Here is a 20593-nt window from a genome sequence, read left to right as displayed (position 1 = left end):
TGGGGTCACTGCTAACGACTCTAACCCGGGGTCACTGCTAACGACGATCCTGGGGTCACTGCTAACGACTCTATCCCGGGGTCACTGCTAATGTCTATCCCGGGGTCACTGCTAACGTCTATCCCGGGGTCACTGCTAATGACTATCCCGGGGTCACTGCTCACGACTCTAACCCGGGGTCACTGCGAACGACTCTATCCCGGGGTCACTGCTAACGCCTATCTCAGGGTCACTGCTAACGACTATCCCGGGGTCACTGCTCACGACTCTAACCCGGGGTCACTGCTAACGACTCTATCCCAGGGTCACTGCGAACGACTATCCCGAGTTCACTGCTAACGACTCTATCCCAGGGTCACTGCTAACGACTCTATCCCGGTGTCACTACAAACGACTATCTCGGGGTCACTGCTAACGACTCTATCCCAGGGTCACTGCTAACGACTATCCCGGTGTCACTACAAACGACTATCTCGGGGTCACTGCAAACGACTCTATCCCAGGGTCACTGCTAACGACTATCCCGGGGTCACTGCTAACGACTATCCCGTGGTCACTGCTAACGACTCTATCCCGGGGTCACTGCTAACAACTCTATCCATGGGTCACTGCTAACGACTTTATCCCGGGGTCACTGCTAACGAATCTCCTCGGGTCACTGCTAACGACTATCACGGGGTCACTGCTAACGACTCTATCCCGGGGTCACTGCTAACGACTATCCCGGGGTCACTGCTAACGACTCTATCCCGGGGTCACTGCTAACGACTATCTCGGGGTCACTGATAACGACTCTATCCCAGGGTCACTGCTAACGACTCTATCCCGGGGTCACTGCTAACGACTTTATCCCAGGGTCACTGCTAACGACTATATCGGGGTCCCTGCTAACGACTGTATCCCGGGGTCACTGCTAACGACTATCTCGGGGTCACTTCTAACGACTAAATCAGGGCCACTGCTCACGACTCTATCCCAGGGTCACTGCTAATGACTCAATCCCAGGGTCACTGCTAACGACTAACCCGGGGTCACTGCTAACGACTATCCCGTGGTCACTGCTAACGACTCTATCCCGGGGTCACTGCTAACAACTCTATCCATGGGTCACTGCTAACGACTTTATCCCGGGGTCACTGCTAACGACTCTCCTCGGGTCACTGCTAACGACTATCACGGGGTCACTGTTAACGACTCTATCCCGGGGTCACTGCTTACGACTATCCCGGGGTCACTGCTAACGACTCTATCCCGGGGTCACTGCTAACGACTATCCCGGGGTCACTGCTAACGACTCTATCCCAGGGTCACTGCTAACGTCTCTATCCCGGGGTCACTGCTAATGACTATCCTGGGGTCACTGCAAATGACTCTCTCCCGGGGTCACTGCTAACGAATCTATCCCAGGGTCACTGCAAATGAATCTATCCCAGGGTCACTGCTAACGACTATCTCGGGGTCACTGTTAACGACTATCCCGGGGTCACTGCTAACGACTCTATCCCGGGGTCACTGCGAACGACTATCTCAGGGTCACTGCTAACGACTCTATCCTGGGGTCACTGCAAACGACTCTATCCCGGGGTCACTGATAACGACTATCCCGGGGTCACTGCTAATGACTCTATTTCAGAGTCACTACTAACGACTATCCCGGGGTCACTGCTAACGACTATCCCGGTGTCACTGCGAACGACTCTATCCCGGGGTCACTGCTAACGACTCTATCCCGGGGTCACTGCTCACGACTCTAACCCGGGGTCACTGTGAACGACTCTATCCCGGGGTCACTGCTAACGCCTATCTCAGGGTCACTGCTAACGACTCTATCCCGGGGTCACTGCTAACGACTATCCTGGGGTCACTGCAAATGACTCTATCCCGGGGTCACTGCTAACGACTCTATCCCGGGGTCACTGCTAACGACTATCCTGGGGTCACTGCTAACGATTATCCCAGCGTCACTGCTAACGGCTCTATCCCGGAGTCACTGCTAACGACTATCTCGGGCTCACTGCTAACGACTCTATCCCAGGGCCACTGCTCACCACTCTATCCCAGGGTCACTGCTAATGACTCTATCCCAGGGTCACTGCTAACGACTATCCCGGGGTCACTGCAAATGATTCTATCCCGGGGTCACTGCTAACGACTCTATCCCGGGGTCACTGCTAACGACTATCTCTGGGTCACTGCTAACGACTATCCCAGGGTCACTGCGAACGACTCTATCCCGGGGTCACTGCTAACGACTCTCCTGGGGTCACTGCTAACGACTATCACGGGGTCACTGCTAACGACTCTATCCCGGGGTCACTGCTAACGACTATCCCGGGGTCACTGCTAATGACTCCATCCCGGGGTCACTGCTAACGACTCTATCCCGGGGTCACTGCTAACGACTCTATCTCGGGGTCACTGCTGACGACTATCCCGGTGTCATTGCTAACGACTATCTCGGGGTCACTGCTAACGACTCTATCCCAGGGTCACTGCTAACGACTAAAGCCCGGGGTCACTGCTAACGACTTTATCCCAGGGTCACTGCTAACGACTTTATCCCGGGGTCACTGCTAACGACTCTCCTGGGGTCACTGCGAACGACTATCCCGGGGTCACTGCTAAAGCCTATCTCAGGGTCACGGCTAACGACTGTCTCGGGGTCACTACTCACGACTCTAACCTGGGGTCACTGCTAACGACTCTATCCCGGGGTCACTGCTAACGACTATCTCGGGGTCACTGCTAACGACTATCCCGGGGTCACTGCGAACGACACTATCCCGGGGTCACTGCTAACGGCTCTATCCCAGGGTCACTGCTAACGACTATCCCGGGGTCACTGCTAACGACTATCCCGGGGTCACTGCTCACGACTCTAACCCGGGGTCACTGCTAACGACTCTATCCCGGGGTCACTGCTAACGACTATCCCGGGGTCACTTCTAACGACTATCTCGGGGTCACTGCTAACGACTATCCCAGGGTCACTGCTAACGACTCTATCCCAGGGTCACTGCTAACGACTCTATCCCGGGGTCACTGCTAATGACTATCCCGGGGTCACTGCAAATGAATCTATCCCAGGGTCACTGCTAACGACTATCTCGGCGTCACTGCTAACGACTCTATCCTGGGGTCACTGCTAACGACTCTATCCCGGGGTCACTGCTAACGACTATCCTGGGGTCACTGCTAACGACTCTATCCCGGGGTCACTGCTAATGTCTATCCCGGGGTCACTGCTAACGTCTATCCCGGGGTCACTGCTAATGACTATCCCGGGGTCACTGCTCACGACTCTAACCCGGGGTCACTGCGAACGACTCTATCCCGGGGTCACTGCTAACGCCTATCTCAGGGTCACTGCTAACGACTATCCCGGGGTCACTGCTCACGACTCTAACCCGGGGTCACTGCTAACGACTCTATCCCAGGGTCACTGCGAACGACTATCCCGAGGTCACTGCTAATGACTCTATCTCAGAGTCACTACTAACGACTATCCCGGGGTCACTGCTAACGTCTATCCCGGGGTCACTGCTAACGACTCTATCCCGGGGTCACTGCTAATGACTATCCCGGGGTCACTGCTCACGACTCTAACCCGGGGTCACTGCGAACGACTCTATCCCGGGGTCACTGCTAACGCCTATCTCAGGGTCACTGCTAACGACTATCCCGGGGTCACTGCTCACGACTCTAACCCGGGGTCACTGCTAACGACTCTATCCCGGTGTCACTACAAACGACTATCTCGGGGTCACTGCTAACGACTCTATCCCGGTGTCACTGCTAACGACTATCCCGGTGTCACTGCTAACGACTATCCCGGGGTCACTGCTAACGACTCTATCCTGGGGTCACTGCTAACGACTCTATCCTGGGGTCACTGCTAACGACTCTATCCCGGGGTCACTGCTAACGACTCAATCGCGGGGTCACTGCTAACGACTATCCCGGGGTCACTGCTAACGCCTATCCCGGGGTCACTGCTAACGACTCTATTCCGGGGTCACTGCTAACGAATCTATCCCGGGGTCACTGCTAACGACTCTGTCCCGGGGTCACTGCTAACGACTATCCCGGGGTCACTGCTAACGACTATCTCGGGGTCACTGCTAACGATTATCCTGGGGTCACTGCTAACGACTCTCCTGGGGTCACTGCTAACGACTATCACGGTGTCACTGCTAACGACTCTATCCCGGGGTCACTGCTAACGACTCTATCCTGGGGTCACTGCTAACGATTCTATCCTGGGGTCACTGCTAACGACTATCTCGGGGTCACTGCTAACGATTATCCCGGGGTCACTGCTAACGACTCTATCCCGGGGTCACTGCTAATGACTATCCCCGGGTCACTGCAAATGACTCTATCCCGGGGTCACTGCTAACGACTCTATCCCGGGGTCACTGCTAACGACTATCCTGGGGTCACTGCTAACGATTATCCCAGGGTCACTGCTAACGACTCTATCCCGGGGTCACTGCTAACGAATCTATCCTGTGGTCACTGCTAACGACTATCCTGGGGTCATTGCTAACGACTCTATCCCAGGGTCACTGCTAACGACTCTATCCCGGAGTCACTGCTAACGACTCTAACCCGGAGTCACTGCTAACACATATCCCGGGGTCACTGCTAATGACTCTATCCCAGGGTCACTGCTAACGACTCTATCCCGGGGTCACTGCTAATGACTCTATCCTAGGGTCACTGCTAACGCCTATCTCAGGGTCACTGCTAACGACTATCCCGGGGTCACTGCTCACGACTCTAACCCGGGGTCACTGCTAACGACTCTATCCCGGTGTCACTACAAACGACTATCTCGGGGTCACTGCTAACGACTCTATCCCGGTGTCACTGCTAACGACTATCCCGGTGTCACTGCTAACGACTATCCCGGGGTCACTGCTAACGACTCTATCCTGGGGTCACTGCTAACGACTCTATCCTGGGGTCACTGCTAACGACTCTATCCCGGGGTCACTGCTAACGACTCAATCGCGGGGTCACTGCTAACGACTATCCCGGGGTCACTGCTAACGCCTATCCCGGGGTCACTGCTAACGACTCTATTCCGGGGTCACTGCTAACGAATCTATCCCGGGGTCACTGCTAACGACTCTGTCCCGGGGTCACTGCTAACGACTATCCCGGGGTCACTGCTAACGACTATCTCGGGGTCACTGCTAACGATTATCCTGGGGTCACTGCTAACGACTCTCCTGGGGTCACTGCTAACGACTATCACGGTGTCACTGCTAACGACTCTATCCCGGGGTCACTGCTAACGACTCTATCCTGGGGTCACTGCTAACGATTCTATCCTGGGGTCACTGCTAACGACTATCTCGGGGTCACTGCTAACGATTATCCCGGGGTCACTGCTAACGACTCTATCCCGGGGTCACTGCTAATGACTATCCCCGGGTCACTGCAAATGACTCTATCCCGGGGTCACTGCTAACGACTCTATCCCGGGGTCACTGCTAACGACTATCCTGGGGTCACTGCTAACGATTATCCCAGGGTCACTGCTAACGACTCTATCCCGGGGTCACTGCTAACGAATCTATCCTGTGGTCACTGCTAACGACTATCCTGGGGTCATTGCTAACGACTCTATCCCAGGGTCACTGCTAACGACTCTATCCCGGAGTCACTGCTAACGACTCTAACCCGGAGTCACTGCTAACACATATCCCGGGGTCACTGCTAATGACTCTATCCCAGGGTCACTGCTAACGACTCTATCCCGGGGTCACTGCTAATGACTCTATCCTAGGGTCACTGCTAACGACTCTATCCTGGGGTCACTGCTTACGACTCTATCCCAGGGTCAGTGCGAATGACTATCCCGGGGTCACTGCTAACAACTATCCCGGGGTCACTGCTAACGACTCTAACCCGGACTCACTGCTAACGACTCTATCCCGGGGTCACCGCTAACGACTCTATCCTGGGGTCACTGCTAACGACTCTATCACGGGGTCACTGCTAACGACTATCTCGGGGTCACTGCTAACGACTATCCCGGGGTCACTGCGAACGACTCTAACCCGGAGTCACTGCTAACGACTCTATCCTGGGGTCACTGCTAACGCCTCTATCCCAGGGTCACTGCTAACGACTATCTCGGGGTCACTGCTAAAGACTATCCCGGGGTCACTGCGAACGACTATCTCGGGGTCACTGCTAATGACTATCCCAGGGTCACTGCGAACGACACTATCCCGGGGTCACTGCTAACGACTCTTTCCCAGGGTCACTTATAACGACTATCTCGGGGTCACTGCTAACGACTATCCCGGGGTCACTGCTCACGACTCTAACCCGGGGTCACTGCTAACAACTATCCAGGGGTCACTGCTAACGACTCTAACCCGGACTCACTGCTAACGACTCTATCCCGGGGTCACCGCTAACGACTCTATCCTGGGGTCACTGCTAACGACTCTATCACGGGGTCACTACTAACGACTATCCCTGGGTCACTGCGAACGACTCTAACCCGGAGTCACTGCTAACGACTCTATCCTGGGGTCACAGCTAACGCCTCTATCCCGGGGTCACTGCTAACGACTATCTCGGGGTCACTGCTAAAGACTATCCCGGGGTCACTGCTAACGACTATCTCGGGGTCACTGCTAATGACTATCCCAGGGTCACTGAGAACGACACTATCCCGGGGTCACTGCTAACGACTCTTTCCCAGGGTCACTTATAACGACTATCTCGGGGTCACTGCTAACGACTATCCCGGGGTCACTGCTCACGACTCTAACCCGGGGTCACTGCTAACGACTCTATCCCGGGGTCACTGCTAACGACTATCCCAGGGTCACTGCTAACGACTCTATCCCGGGGTCACAGCTCAAGACTATCCCGGGGTCACTTATAACGACTATCCCGGGGTCACTGCTAACGACTCTAACCCGGGGTCACTGCTAACGACTCTATCCCGGGATCACTGCTAACGACTATCCCGGGGTCACTTCTAACGACTATCTCGGGGTCACTGCTAACGACTATCCCGGGGTCACTGCTAACGACTCTATCCCGGGATCACTGCTAACGACTATCCCGGGGTCACTTCTAACGACTATCTCGGGGTCACTGCTAACGACTATCCCGGGGTCACTGCTAACGACTCTCTCCCAGGGTCACTGCTAACGACTCTATCCCGGGGTCACTGCTAATGACTATCCCGAGGTCACTGCTAACGACTCTATCCTGGGGTCACTGCTAACGATTCTATCCTGGGGTCACTGCTAACGACTATCTCGGGGTCACTGCTAACGATTATCCCGGGGTCACTGCTAACGACTCTATCCCGGGGTCACTGCTAATGACTATCCCCGGGTCACTGCAAATGACTCTATCCCGGGGTCACTGCTAACGACTCTATCCCGGGGTCACTGCTAACGACTATCCTGGGGTCACTGCTAACGATTATCCCAGGGTCACTGCTAACGACTCTATCCCGGGGTCACTGCTAACGAATCTATCCTGTGGTCACTGCTAACGACTATCCTGGGGTCATTGCTAACGACTCTATCCCAGGGTCACTGCTAACGACTCTATCCCGGAGTCACTGCTAACGACTCTAACCCGGAGTCACTGCTAACACATATCCCGGGGTCACTGCTAATGACTCTATCCCAGGGTCACTGCTAACGACTCTATCCCGGGGTCACTGCTAATGACTCTATCCTAGGGTCACTGCTAACGACTCTATCCTGGGGTCACTGCTTACGACTCTATCCCAGGGTCAGTGCGAATGACTATCCCGGGGTCACTGCTAACAACTATCCTTGGGTCACTGCTAACGACTCTAACCCGGACTCACTGCTAACGACTCTATCCCGGGGTCACCGCTAACGACTCTATCCTGGGGTCACTGCTAACGACTCTATCACGGGGTCACTGCTAACGACTATCTCGGGGTCACTGCTAACGACTATCCCGGGGTCACTGCGAACGACTCTAACCCGGAGTCACTGCTAACGACTCTATCCTGGGGTCACTGCTAACGCCTCTATCCCAGGGTCACTGCTAACGACTATCTCGGGGTCACTGCTAAAGACTATCCCGGGGTCACTGCGAACGACTATCTCGGGGTCACTGCTAATGACTATCCCAGGGTCACTGCGAACGACACTATCCCGGGGTCACTGCTAACGACTCTTTCCCAGGGTCACTTATAACGACTATCTCGGGGTCACTGCTAACGACTATCCCGGGGTCACTGCTCACGACTCTAACCCGGGGTCACTGCTAACAACTATCCAGGGGTCACTGCTAACGACTCTAACCCGGACTCACTGCTAACGACTCTATCCCGGGGTCACCGCTAACGACTCTATCCTGGGGTCACTGCTAACGACTCTATCACGGGGTCACTACTAACGACTATCCCAGGGTCACTGCGAACGACTCTAACCCGGAGTCACTGCTAACGACTCTATCCTGGGGTCACAGCTAACGCCTCTATCCCGGGGTCACTGCTAACGACTATCTCGGGGTCACTGCTAAAGACTATCCCAGAGTCACTGCGAACGACGATCTCGGGGTCACTGCTAATGACTATCCCAGGGTCACTGAGAACGACACTATCCCGGGGTCACTGCTAACGACTCTTTCCCAGGGTCACTTATAACGACTATCTCGGGGTCACTGCTAACGACTATCCCGGGGTCACTGCTCACGACTCTAACCCGGGGTCACTGCTAACGACTCTATCCCGGGGTCACTGCTAACGACTATCCCAGGGTCACTGCTAACGACTCTATCCCGGGGTCACAGCTCAAGACTATCCCGGGGTCACTTATAACGACTATCCCGGGGTCACTGCTAACGACTCTAACCCGGGGTCACTGCTAACGACTCTATCCCGGGATCACTGCTAACGACTATCCCGGGGTCACTTCTAACGACTATCTCGGGGTCACTGCTAACGACTATCCCGGGGTCACTGCTAACGACTCTATCCCGGGATCACTGCTAACGACTATCCCGGGGTCACTTCTAACGACTATCTCGGGGTCACTGCTAACGACTATCCCGGGGTCACTGCTAACGACTCTCTCCCAGGGTCACTGCTAACGACTCTATCCCGGGGTCACTGCTAATGACTATCCCGAGGTCACTGCTAATGACTCTATCCTGGGGTCACTGCTAACGAATCTATCCCAGGGTCACTGCAAATGAATCTATCCCAGGGTCACTGCTAACGACTCTATCCTGGGGTCACAGCTAACGCCTCTATCCCGGGGTCACTGCTAACGACTATCTCGGGGTCACTGCTAAAGACTATCCCAGGGTCACTGCGAACGCCTCTATCCCGGGGTCACTGCTAACGACGATCTCGGGGTCACTGCTAATGACTTTCCCAGGGTCACTGCGAACGACACTATCCCGGGGTCACTGCTAACGACTCTTTCCCAGGGTCACTTATAACGACTATCTCGGGGTCACTGCTAACGACTATCCTGGGGTCACTGCTAACGAATCTATCCCAGGGTCACTGCAAATGAATCTATCCCAGGGTCACTGCTAATGACTATCTCGGGGTCGCTGCTAACGACTATCCCGGGGTCAATGCTAACGACTATCTCGGGGTCACTGCTAAAGACTATCCCGGGGTCACTGCGAACGACTATCTCGGGGTCACTGCTAATGACTATCCCGGGGTCACTGCGAACGACACTATCCCGGGGTCACTGCTAACGACTCTTTCCCAGGGTCACTTGTAACGACTATCTCGGGGTCACTGCTAACGACTATCCCGGGGTCACTGCTCACGACTCTAACCCGGGGTCACTGCTAACGACTCTATCCCAGGGTCACTGCTAACGACTCTATCCCGGGGTCACAGCTCAAGACTATCCTGGGGTCACTTATAACGACTATCTCGCGGTCACTGCTAACGACTCTAACCCGGGGTCACTGCTAACGACATAATCCCGGGATCACTGCTAACGACTATCCCGGGGTCACTTCTAACGACTATCTCGGGGTCACTGCTAACGACTATCCCGGGGTCACTGCTCACGACTCTCTCCCAGGGTCACTGCTAACGACTCTATCCCTGGGTCACTGCTAATGACTATCCCGGGGTCACTGCTAATGACTCTATCCTGGGGTCACTGCTAACGAATCTATCCCAGGGTCACTGCAAATGAATCTATCCCAGGGTCACTGCTAACGACTATCTCGGGGTCGCAGCTAACGACTATCCCGGGGTCACTGCTAACGACTATCTCGGAGTCACTGCTAACGACTCTATCCTGGGGTCACTGCTAATGACTCTATCCCGGGGTCACTGCTAACGACTATCCCGGGGTCACTGCTAATGACTCTATCTCAGAGTCACTACTAACGACTATCCCGGGGTCACTGCTAACGGCTATCCCGGGGTCACTGCTAACGACTATCCCGGGGTCATTGCTAACGACTCTATCCTGGGGTCACTGCTAACGACTCTATCACGGGGTCACTACTAACGACTATCCCAGGGTCACTGCGAACGACTCTAACCCGGAGTCACTGCTAACGACTCTATCCTGGGGTCACAGCTAACGCCTCTATCCCGGGGTCACTGCTAACGACTATCTCGGGGTCACTGCTAAAGACTATCCCGGAGTCACTGCGAACGACGATCTCGGGGTCACTGCTAATGACTATCCCAGGGTCACTGAGAACGACACTATCCCGGGGTCACTGCTAACGACTCTTTCCCAGGGTCACTTATAACGACTATCTCGGGGTCACTGCTAACGACTATCCCGGGGTCACTGCTCACGACTCTAACCCGGGGTCACTGCTAACGACTCTATCCCGGGGTCACTGCTAACGACTATCCCAGGGTCACTGCTAACGACTCTATCCCGGGGTCACAGCTCAAGACTATCCCGGGGTCACTTATAACGACTATCCCGGGGTCACTGCTAACGACTCTAACCCGGGGTCACTGCTAACGACTCTATCCCGGGATCACTGCTAACGACTATCCCGGGGTCACTTCTAACGACTATCTCGGGGTCACTGCTAACGACTATCCCGGGGTCACTGCTAACGACTCTATCCCGGGATCACTGCTAACGACTATCCCGGGGTCACTTCTAACGACTATCTCGGGGTCACTGCTAACGACTATCCCGGGGTCACTGCTAACGACTCTCTCCCAGGGTCACTGCTAACGACTCTATCCCGGGGTCACTGCTAATGACTATCCCGAGGTCACTGCTAATGACTCTATCCTGGGGTCACTGCTAACGAATCTATCCCAGGGTCACTGCAAATGAATCTATCCCATGGTCACTGCTAACGACTCTATCCTGGGGTCACAGCTAACGCCTCTATCCCGGGGTCACTGCTAACGACTATCTCGGGGTCACTGCTAAAGACTATCCCAGGGTCACTGCGAACGCCTCTATCCCGGGGTCACTGCTAACGACGATCTCGGGGTCACTGCTAATGACTTTCCCAGGGTCACTGCGAACGACACTATCCCGGGGTCACTGCTAACGACTCTTTCCCAGGGTCACTTATAACGACTATCTCGGGGTCACTGCTAACGACTATCCTGGGGTCACTGCTAACGAATCTATCCCAGGGTCACTGCAAATGAATCTATCCCAGGGTCACTGCTAATGACTATCTCGGGGTCGCTGCTAACGACTATCCCGGGGTCAATGCTAACGACTATCTCGGGGTCACTGCTAAAGACTATCCCGGGGTCACTGCGAACGACTATCTCGGGGTCACTGCTAATGACTATCCCGGGGTCACTGCGAACGACACTATCCCGGGGTCACTGCTAACGACTCTTTCCCAGGGTCACTTGTAACGACTATCTCGGGGTCACTGCTAACGACTATCCCGGGGTCACTGCTCACGACTCTAACCCGGGGTCACTGCTAACGACTCTATCCCAGGGTCACTGCTAACGACTCTATCCCGGGGTCACAGCTCAAGACTATCCTGGGGTCACTTATAACGACTATCTCGCGGTCACTGCTAACGACTCTAACCCGGGGTCACTGCTAACGACATAATCCCGGGATCACTGCTAACGACTATCCCGGGGTCACTTCTAACGACTATCTCGGGGTCACTGCTAACGACTATCCCGGGGTCACTGCTCACGACTCTCTCCCAGGGTCACTGCTAACGACTCTATCCCTGGGTCACTGCTAATGACTATCCCGGGGTCACTGCTAATGACTCTATCCTGGGGTCACTGCTAACGAATCTATCCCAGGGTCACTGCAAATGAATCTATCCCAGGGTCACTGCTAACGACTATCTCGGGGTCGCAGCTAACGACTATCCCGGGGTCACTGCTAACGACTATCTCGGAGTCACTGCTAACGACTCTATCCTGGGGTCACTGCTAATGACTCTATCCCGGGGTCACTGCTAACGACTATCCCGGGGTCACTGCTAATGACTCTATCTCAGAGTCACTACTAACGACTATCCCGGGGTCACTGCTAACGGCTATCCCGGGGTCACTGCTAACGACTATCCCGGGGTCATTGCTAACGACTCTATCCCGGGGTCACTGCTAATGACTATCCCGGGGTCACTGCTCACGACTCTCACCCGGTGTCACTGCGAACGACTCTATCCCGGGGTCACTGCAAACGACTATCTCGGGGTCACTGCTAACGACTATCCCAGGGTCACTGCGAACGACTCTATCCCAGGGTCACTGCTAACGACTCTATCCCGGGGTCACTGCTAACGACTCTATCCCAGGGTCACTGCTAACGACTATCTCGGGGTAACTGCTAACGACTATCCCGGGGTCACTGCTAACGAATCTATCCCAGGGACTCTGCAAATGACTCTTTCCCGGGGTCACTGCTCACGACTATCCCAGGGTCACTGCTAACGACTGTATCCCAGGGTCCCTGCTAAAGACTCTATCCCGGGGTCACTGCAAATGACTCAATCCCGGAGTCACTGCTAACGACGCTATCCCAGGGTCACTGCTAACGACTATCTCGGGGTCACTGCTAACGACGATCCCGGGATCACTGCTAACGGCTCTATACCAGGGTCACTGCAAATGACTCTATCCAGGGGTCACTGCTAACGACTATCCCGGGGTCACTGCTAATGACTCTATCTCAGAGTCACTACTAACGACTATCCCGGGGTCACTGCTAACGTCTATCCCGGGGTCACTGCTAACGACTCTATCCCAGGGTCACTGCAAATGACTCTATCCCGGGGTCACTGCTAACGACTATCCCGGGGTCACTGCTAATGACTCTATCTCAGAGTCACTACTAACGACTATCCCGGGGTCACTGCTAACGACTTTATCCCGGGGTCACTGCAAACGCCTATCTCAGGGTCACTGCTAACGACTATCCCGGGGTCACTGCTCACGACTCTAACCCGGGGTCACTGCTAACGACTCTATCCCAGGGTCACTGCTAACGACTATCCCGGGGTTACTGCTAATGACTCTATCCCGGGGTCACTGCTAACGACTCTATCCCGGTGTCACTACTAACGACTATCTCGGGGTCACTGCTAACGACTCTATCCCAGGGTCACTGCAAACGACTCTATCCCAGGGTCACTGCTAACGACTATCCCGGGGTCACTGCTAACGACTCTATCCCGGGGTCACTGCTAACAACTCTATCTATCCCGGGGTTACTGCTAACAACTATCTCGGGGTCACTGCTAACGACTCTATTCCCCGGGTCACTGCTGACGACTCTATCCATGGGTCACTGCTAACGACTCTATCCCGGGGTCACTGCTAACGACTCTCCTGGGGTCACTGCTAACGACTATCACGGGGTCACTGCTAACGACTCTATCCTGGGGTCACTGCTAACGACTATACCGGGGTCACTGCTAACGACTGTATCCCAGGGTCCCTGCTAAAGACTCTATCCCGGGGTCACTGCTAATGACTATCCCGGGGTCACTGCAAATGACTCAATCCCGGGGTCACTGCTAACGACTCTGTCCCGGAGTCACTGCTAATGACTATCCCGGGGTCACTGCAAATGACTCAATCCCGGAGTCACTGCTAACGACGCAATCCAAGGGTCACTGCTAACGACTATCTCGGGGTCACTGCTAACGACTATCCCGGGATCACTGCTAACAACTCTATCCCAGGGTCACTGCAAATGACTCTATCCAGGGGTCACTGCTTACGACTATCTCGGGGTCACTGCTAACGACTATCCCGGGGTCACTGCTAACGACTCTATCCTGGGGTCACTGCTAACGACTATCCCGGGGTCACTGCTAACGACTCTATCCCGGGGTCACTGCTAACGACTATCCCGGGGTCACTGCTAACGACTCTATCCTGGGGTCACTGCTAACGACTCTATCTCAGGGTCACTACTAACGACTATCCCGGGGTCACTGCTAAAGACTATCCCGGGGTTACTGCTAACGATTAACCCGGTGTCACTGCTAACGGCTATCCAGGGGTCACTGCTAACGACTCTATCCCGGGGTCACTGCTAACGACTCTATCCCGGGGTCACTGCTAACGACTCTATCCCAGTGTCAGTGCTGATGACTATCCCGGGGTCACTGCTAACAACCATCCCGAAGTCACTGCTAACGACTCTAACCCGGAGTCACTGCTAACGACTCTATCCCGGGGTCACTGCTAACGACTATCTCGGAGTCACTGCTAACGACTATCCCGGGGTCACTGCTAACGACTCTAACCCGGAGTCACTGCTAACGACTATCCCGGGGTCACTGCTAACGACTCTATCCCGGGATCACTGCTCACGACTCTAACCCGGGGTCACTGCTAACGACTCTATCCCGGGGTCACTGCTAACGACTCTAATCCGGGGTCACTGCTAACGACTCTATCCCGGGGTCACTGCTAACGACTCTATCCCAGCCTCACTGCTAACGATTCTATCCCGGGGTCACTGCTAACGACTATCTCGGGGTCACTGCTACCAACTCTATCCCGGGGTCATTGCTAATGACTATCCCAGGGTCACTGCTAACGACTCTCTCGGGGTCACTCATAACGACTATCCCAGGGTCACTGCTAACGACTATCTCGGGGTCACTGCTAACGACTCTATCCCGGGGTCACTGCTAACGACTCTCTCGGGGTCACTCATAACGACTATCCCAGGGTCACTGCTAACGACTATCTCAGGTTCATTGCTAACGACTATCTCGGGTTCACTGCTAACGACTCTATCCTGGGGTCACTGCTAACGACTCTAGCCCAGGGTCATTGCTGACGACTATCCCGGGGTCACTGCTAACGACTCTATCCCGGGGTCACTGCTAACGACTATCCCGGGGTCACTGCTAACGACTCTATCCCGGCGTCACTGCTAACGACTCCATCTCAGGGTCACTACTAACGACTATCCCGGGGTCACTGCTAAAGACTATCCCGGGGTTACTGCTAACGATTAACCCGGTGTCACTGCTAACGGCTATCCAGGGGTCACTGCTAACGACTCTATCCCGGGGTCACTGCTAACGACTCTAACCCGGGGTCACTGCTAACGACTCTATCCCAGGGTCACTGCTAACGACTCTATCCCGGGGTCGCTGCTAACGACTATCCCGGGGTCACTGCTAACGATTATGTCGGAGTCACTGCGAACGACTCTATCCTGGGGTCACTGCTAACGACTATCCCGGGGTCAATGCTAACGACTATCTCGGGGTCACTGCTAAAGACTATCCCGGGGTCACTGCGAACGACTATCTCGGGGTCACTGCTAATGACTATCCCAGGGTCACTGCGAACGACACTATCCCGGGGTCACTGCTAACGACTCTTTCCCAGGGTCACTTGTAACGACTATCTCGGGGTCACTGCTAACGACTATCCCGGGGTCACTGCTCACGACTCTAACCCGGGGTCACTGCTAACGACTCTATCCCAGGGTCACTGCTAACGACTCTATCCCGGGGTCACAGCTCAAGACTATCCTGGGGTCACTTATAACGACTATCTCGCGGTCACTGCTAACGACTCTAACTCGGGGTCACTGTTAACGACTATCCCGGGGTCACTGCTCACGACTCTCTCCCAGGGTCACTGCTAACGACTCTATCCCTGGGTCACTGCTAATGACTATCCCGGGGTCACTGCTAATGACTCTATCCTGGGGTCACTGCTAACGAATCTATCCCAGGGTCACTGCAAATGAATCTATCCCAGGGTCACTGCTAACGACTATCTCGGGGTCGCAGCTAACGACTATCCCGGGGTCACTGCTAACGACTATCTCGGAGTCACTGCTAACGACTCTATCCTGGGGTCACTGCTAATGACTCTATCCCGGGGTCACTGCTAACGACTATCCCGGGGTCACTGCTAATGACTCTATCTCAGAGTCACTACTAACGACTATCCCGGGGTCACTGCTAACGGCTATCCCGGGGTCACTGCTAACGACTATCCCGGGGTCATTGCTAACGACTCTATCCCGGGGTCACTGCTAATGACTATCCCGGGGTCACTGCTCACGACTCTCACCCGGGGTCACTGCGAACGACTCTATCCCGGGGTCACCGCAAACGACTATCTCGGGGTCACTGCTAACGACTATCCCAGGGTCACTGCGAACGACTCTATCCCAGGGTCACTGCTAACGACTCTATCCCGGGGTCACTGCTAATGAATATCCCGGGGTCACTGCAAATGACTCAATCCCGGGGTCACTGCTAACGACTCTATCCCGGGGTCACTGCTAATGACTATCCCGGGGTCACTGCAAATGACTCAATCCCGGGGTCACTGCTAACGACTCTATCCCAGGGTCACTGCTAACGACTATCTCGGGGTAACTGCTAACGACTATCCCGGGGTCACTGCTAACGAATCTATCCCAGGGACTCTGCAAATGACTCTTTCCCGGGGTACTGCTCACGACTATCCCAGGGTCACCGCTAACGACTGCATCCCAGGGTCCCTGCTAAAGACTCTATCCCGGGGTCACTGCAAATGACTCAATCCCGGAGTCACTGCTAACGACGCTATCCCAGGGTCACTGCTAACGACTATCTCGGGGTCACTGCTAACGACGATCCCGGGATCACTGCTAACTGCTCTATACCAGGGTCACTGCAAATGACTCTATCCAGGGGTCACTGCTAACGACTATCCCGGGGTCACTGCTAATGACTCTATCTCAGAGTCACTACTAACGACTATCCCGGGGTCACTGCTAACGTCTATCCCGGGGTCACTGCTAACGACTCTATCCCAGGGTCACTGCAAATGACTCTATCCCGGGGTCACTGCTAACGACTATCCCGGGGTCACTGCTAATGACTCTATCTCAGAGTCACTACTAACGACTATCCCGGGGTCACTGCTAACGACTTTATCCCGGGGTCACTGCAAACGCCTATCTCAGGGTCACTGCTAACGACTATCCCGGGGTCACTGCTCACGACTCTAACCCGGGGTCACTGCTAACGACTCTATCCCAGGTTCACTGCTAACGACTATCCCGGGGTTACTGCTAATGACTCTATCCCGGGGTCACTGCTAACGACTCTATCCCGGTGTCACTACTAACGACTATCTCGGGGTCACTGCTAACGACTATCCCGGGATCACTGCTAACAACTCTAACCCAGGGTCACTGCAAATGACTCTATCCAGGGGTCACTGCTTACGACGATCTCGGGGTCACTGCTAACGACTATCCCGGGGTCACTGCTAACGACTCTATCCTGGGGTCACTGCTAACGACTATCCCGGGGTCACTGCTAACGACTCTATCCCGGGGTCACTGCTAACGACTATCCCGGGGTCACTGCTAACGACTCTATCCCGGCGTCACTGCTAACGAGTCTATCTCAGGGTCACTACTAACGACTATCTCGGGGTCACTGCTAACGACTCTATCCCGGGGTCACTGCTAACGACTATCCCGGTGTCACTGCTAACGACTCTATCCTGGGGTCACTGCTAACGACTCTATCTCAGGGTCACTACTAACGACTATCCCGGGGTCACTGCTAAAGACTATCCCGGGGTTACTGCTAACGATTAACCCGGTGTCACTGCTAACGGCTATCCAGGGGTCACTGCTAACGACTCTATCCCGGGGTCACTGCTAACGACTCTAACCCGGGGTCACTGCTAACGACTCTATCCCAGGGTCACTGCTAACGACTCTATCCCGGGGTCGCTGCTAACGACTATCCCGGGGTCACTGCTAACGATTATGTCGGAGTCACTGCGAACGACTCTATCCTGGGGTCACTGCTAACGACTATCCCGGGGTCAATGCTAACGACTATCCCAGGGTCACTGCGAACGACTCTATCCCAGGGTCACTGCTAACGACTCTATCCCGGGGTCACTGCTAATGAATATCCCGGGGTCACTGCAAATGACTCTATCCCGGGGTCACTGCTAACGACTATCCCGGTGTCACTGCTAACGACTCTATCCTGGGGTCACTGCTAACGACTCTATCTCAGGGTCACTACTAACGACTATCCCGGGGTCACTGCTAAAGACTATCCCAGGGTCACTGCGAACGACACTATCCCGGGGTCACTGCTAACGACTCTTTCCCAGGGTCACTTGTAACGACTATCTCGGGGTCACTGCTAACGACTATCCCGGGGTCACTGCTCACGACTCTAACCCGGGGTCACTGCTAACGACTCTATCCCGGGGTCACAGCTCAAGACTATCCTGGGGTCACTTATAACGACTATCTCGCGGTCACTGCTAACGACTCTAACCCGGGGTCACTGCTAACGACTCTATCCCGGGGTCACAGCTCAAGACTATCCTGGGGTCACTTATAACGACTATCTCGCGGTCACTGCTAACGACTCTAACCCGGGGTCACTGCTAACGACTATCCCGGGGTCACTGCTCACGACTCTCTCCCAGGGTCACTGCTAACGACTCTATCCCTGGGTCACTGCTAATGACTATCCCGGGGTCACTGCTAATGACTCTATCCTGGGGTCACTGCTAACGAATCTATCCCAGGGTCACTGCAAATGAATCTATCCCAGGGTCACTGCTAACGACTATCTCGGGGTCGCAGCTAACGACTATCCCGGGGTCACTGCTAACGACTATCTCGGAGTCACTGCTAACGACTCTATCCTGGGGTCACTGCTAATGACTCTATCCCGGGGTCACTGCTAACGACTATCCCGGGGTCACTGCTAATGACTCTATCTCAGAGTCACTACTAACGACTATCCCGGGGTCACTGCTAACGGCTATCCCGGGGTCACTGCTAACGACTATCCCGGGGTCATTGCTAACGACTCTATCCCGGGGTCACTGCTAATGACTATCCCGGGGTCACTGCTCACGACTCTCACCCGGGGTCACTGCGAACGACTCTATCCCGGGGTCACTGCAAACGACTATCTCGGGGTCACTGCTAACGACTATCCCAGGGTCACTGCGAACGACTCTATCCCAGGGTCACTGCTAACGACTCTATCCCGGGGTCACTGCTAATGAATATCCCGGGGTCACTGCAAATGACTCAATCCCGGGGTCACTGCTAACGACTCTATCCCGGGGTCACTGCTAATGACTATCCCGGGGTCACTGCAAATGACTCAATCCCGGGGTCACTGCTAACGACTCTATCCCAGGGTCACTGCTAACGACTATCTCGGGGTAACTGCTAACGACTATCCCGGGGTCACTGCTAACGAATCTATCCCAGGGACTCTGCAAATGACTCTTTCCCGGGGTCACTGCTCACGACTATCCCAGGGTCACTGCTAACGACTGTATCCCAGGGTCCCTGCTAAAGACTCTATCCCGGGGTCACTGCAAATGACTCAATCCCGGAGTCACTGCTAACGACGCTATCCCAGGGTCACTGCTAACGACTATCTCGGGGTCACTGCTAACGACGATCCCGGGATCACTGCTAACGGCTCTATACCAGGGTCACTGCAAATGACTCTATCCAGGGGTCACTGCTAACGACTATCCCGGGGTCACTGCTAATGACTCTATCTCAGAGTCACTACTAACGACTATCCCGGGGTCACTGCTAACGTCTATCCCGGGGTCACTGCTAACGACTCTATCCCAGGGTCACTGCAAATGACTCTATCCCGGGGTCACTGCTAACGACTATCCCGGGGTCACTGCTAATGACTCTATCTCAGAGTCACTACTAACGACTATCCCGGGGTCACTGCTAACGACTTTATCCCGGGGTCACTGCAAACGCCTATCTCAGGGTCACTGCTAACGACTATCCCGGGGTCACTGCTCACGACTCTAACCCGGGGTCACTGCTAACGACTCTATCCCAGGGTCACTGCTAACGACTATCCCGGGGTTACTGCTAATGACTCTATCCCGGGGTCACTGCTAACGACTCTATCCCGGTGTCACTACTAACGACTATCTCGGGGTCACTGCTAACGACTCTATCCCAGGGTCACTGCAAACGACTCTATCCCAGGGTCACTGCTAACGACTATCCCGGGGTCACTGCTAACGACTCTATCCCGGGGTCACTGCTAACAACTCTATCTATCCCGGGGTTACTGCTAACAACTATCTCGGGGTCACTGCTAA

Source organism: Pristiophorus japonicus, chromosome 8 (assembly GCF_044704955.1).
Source record: "Pristiophorus japonicus isolate sPriJap1 chromosome 8, sPriJap1.hap1, whole genome shotgun sequence".
NCBI lineage: Eukaryota > Metazoa > Chordata > Chondrichthyes > Pristiophoridae > Pristiophorus > Pristiophorus japonicus.
Note: the sequence above shows the minus strand (reverse complement) of the source record.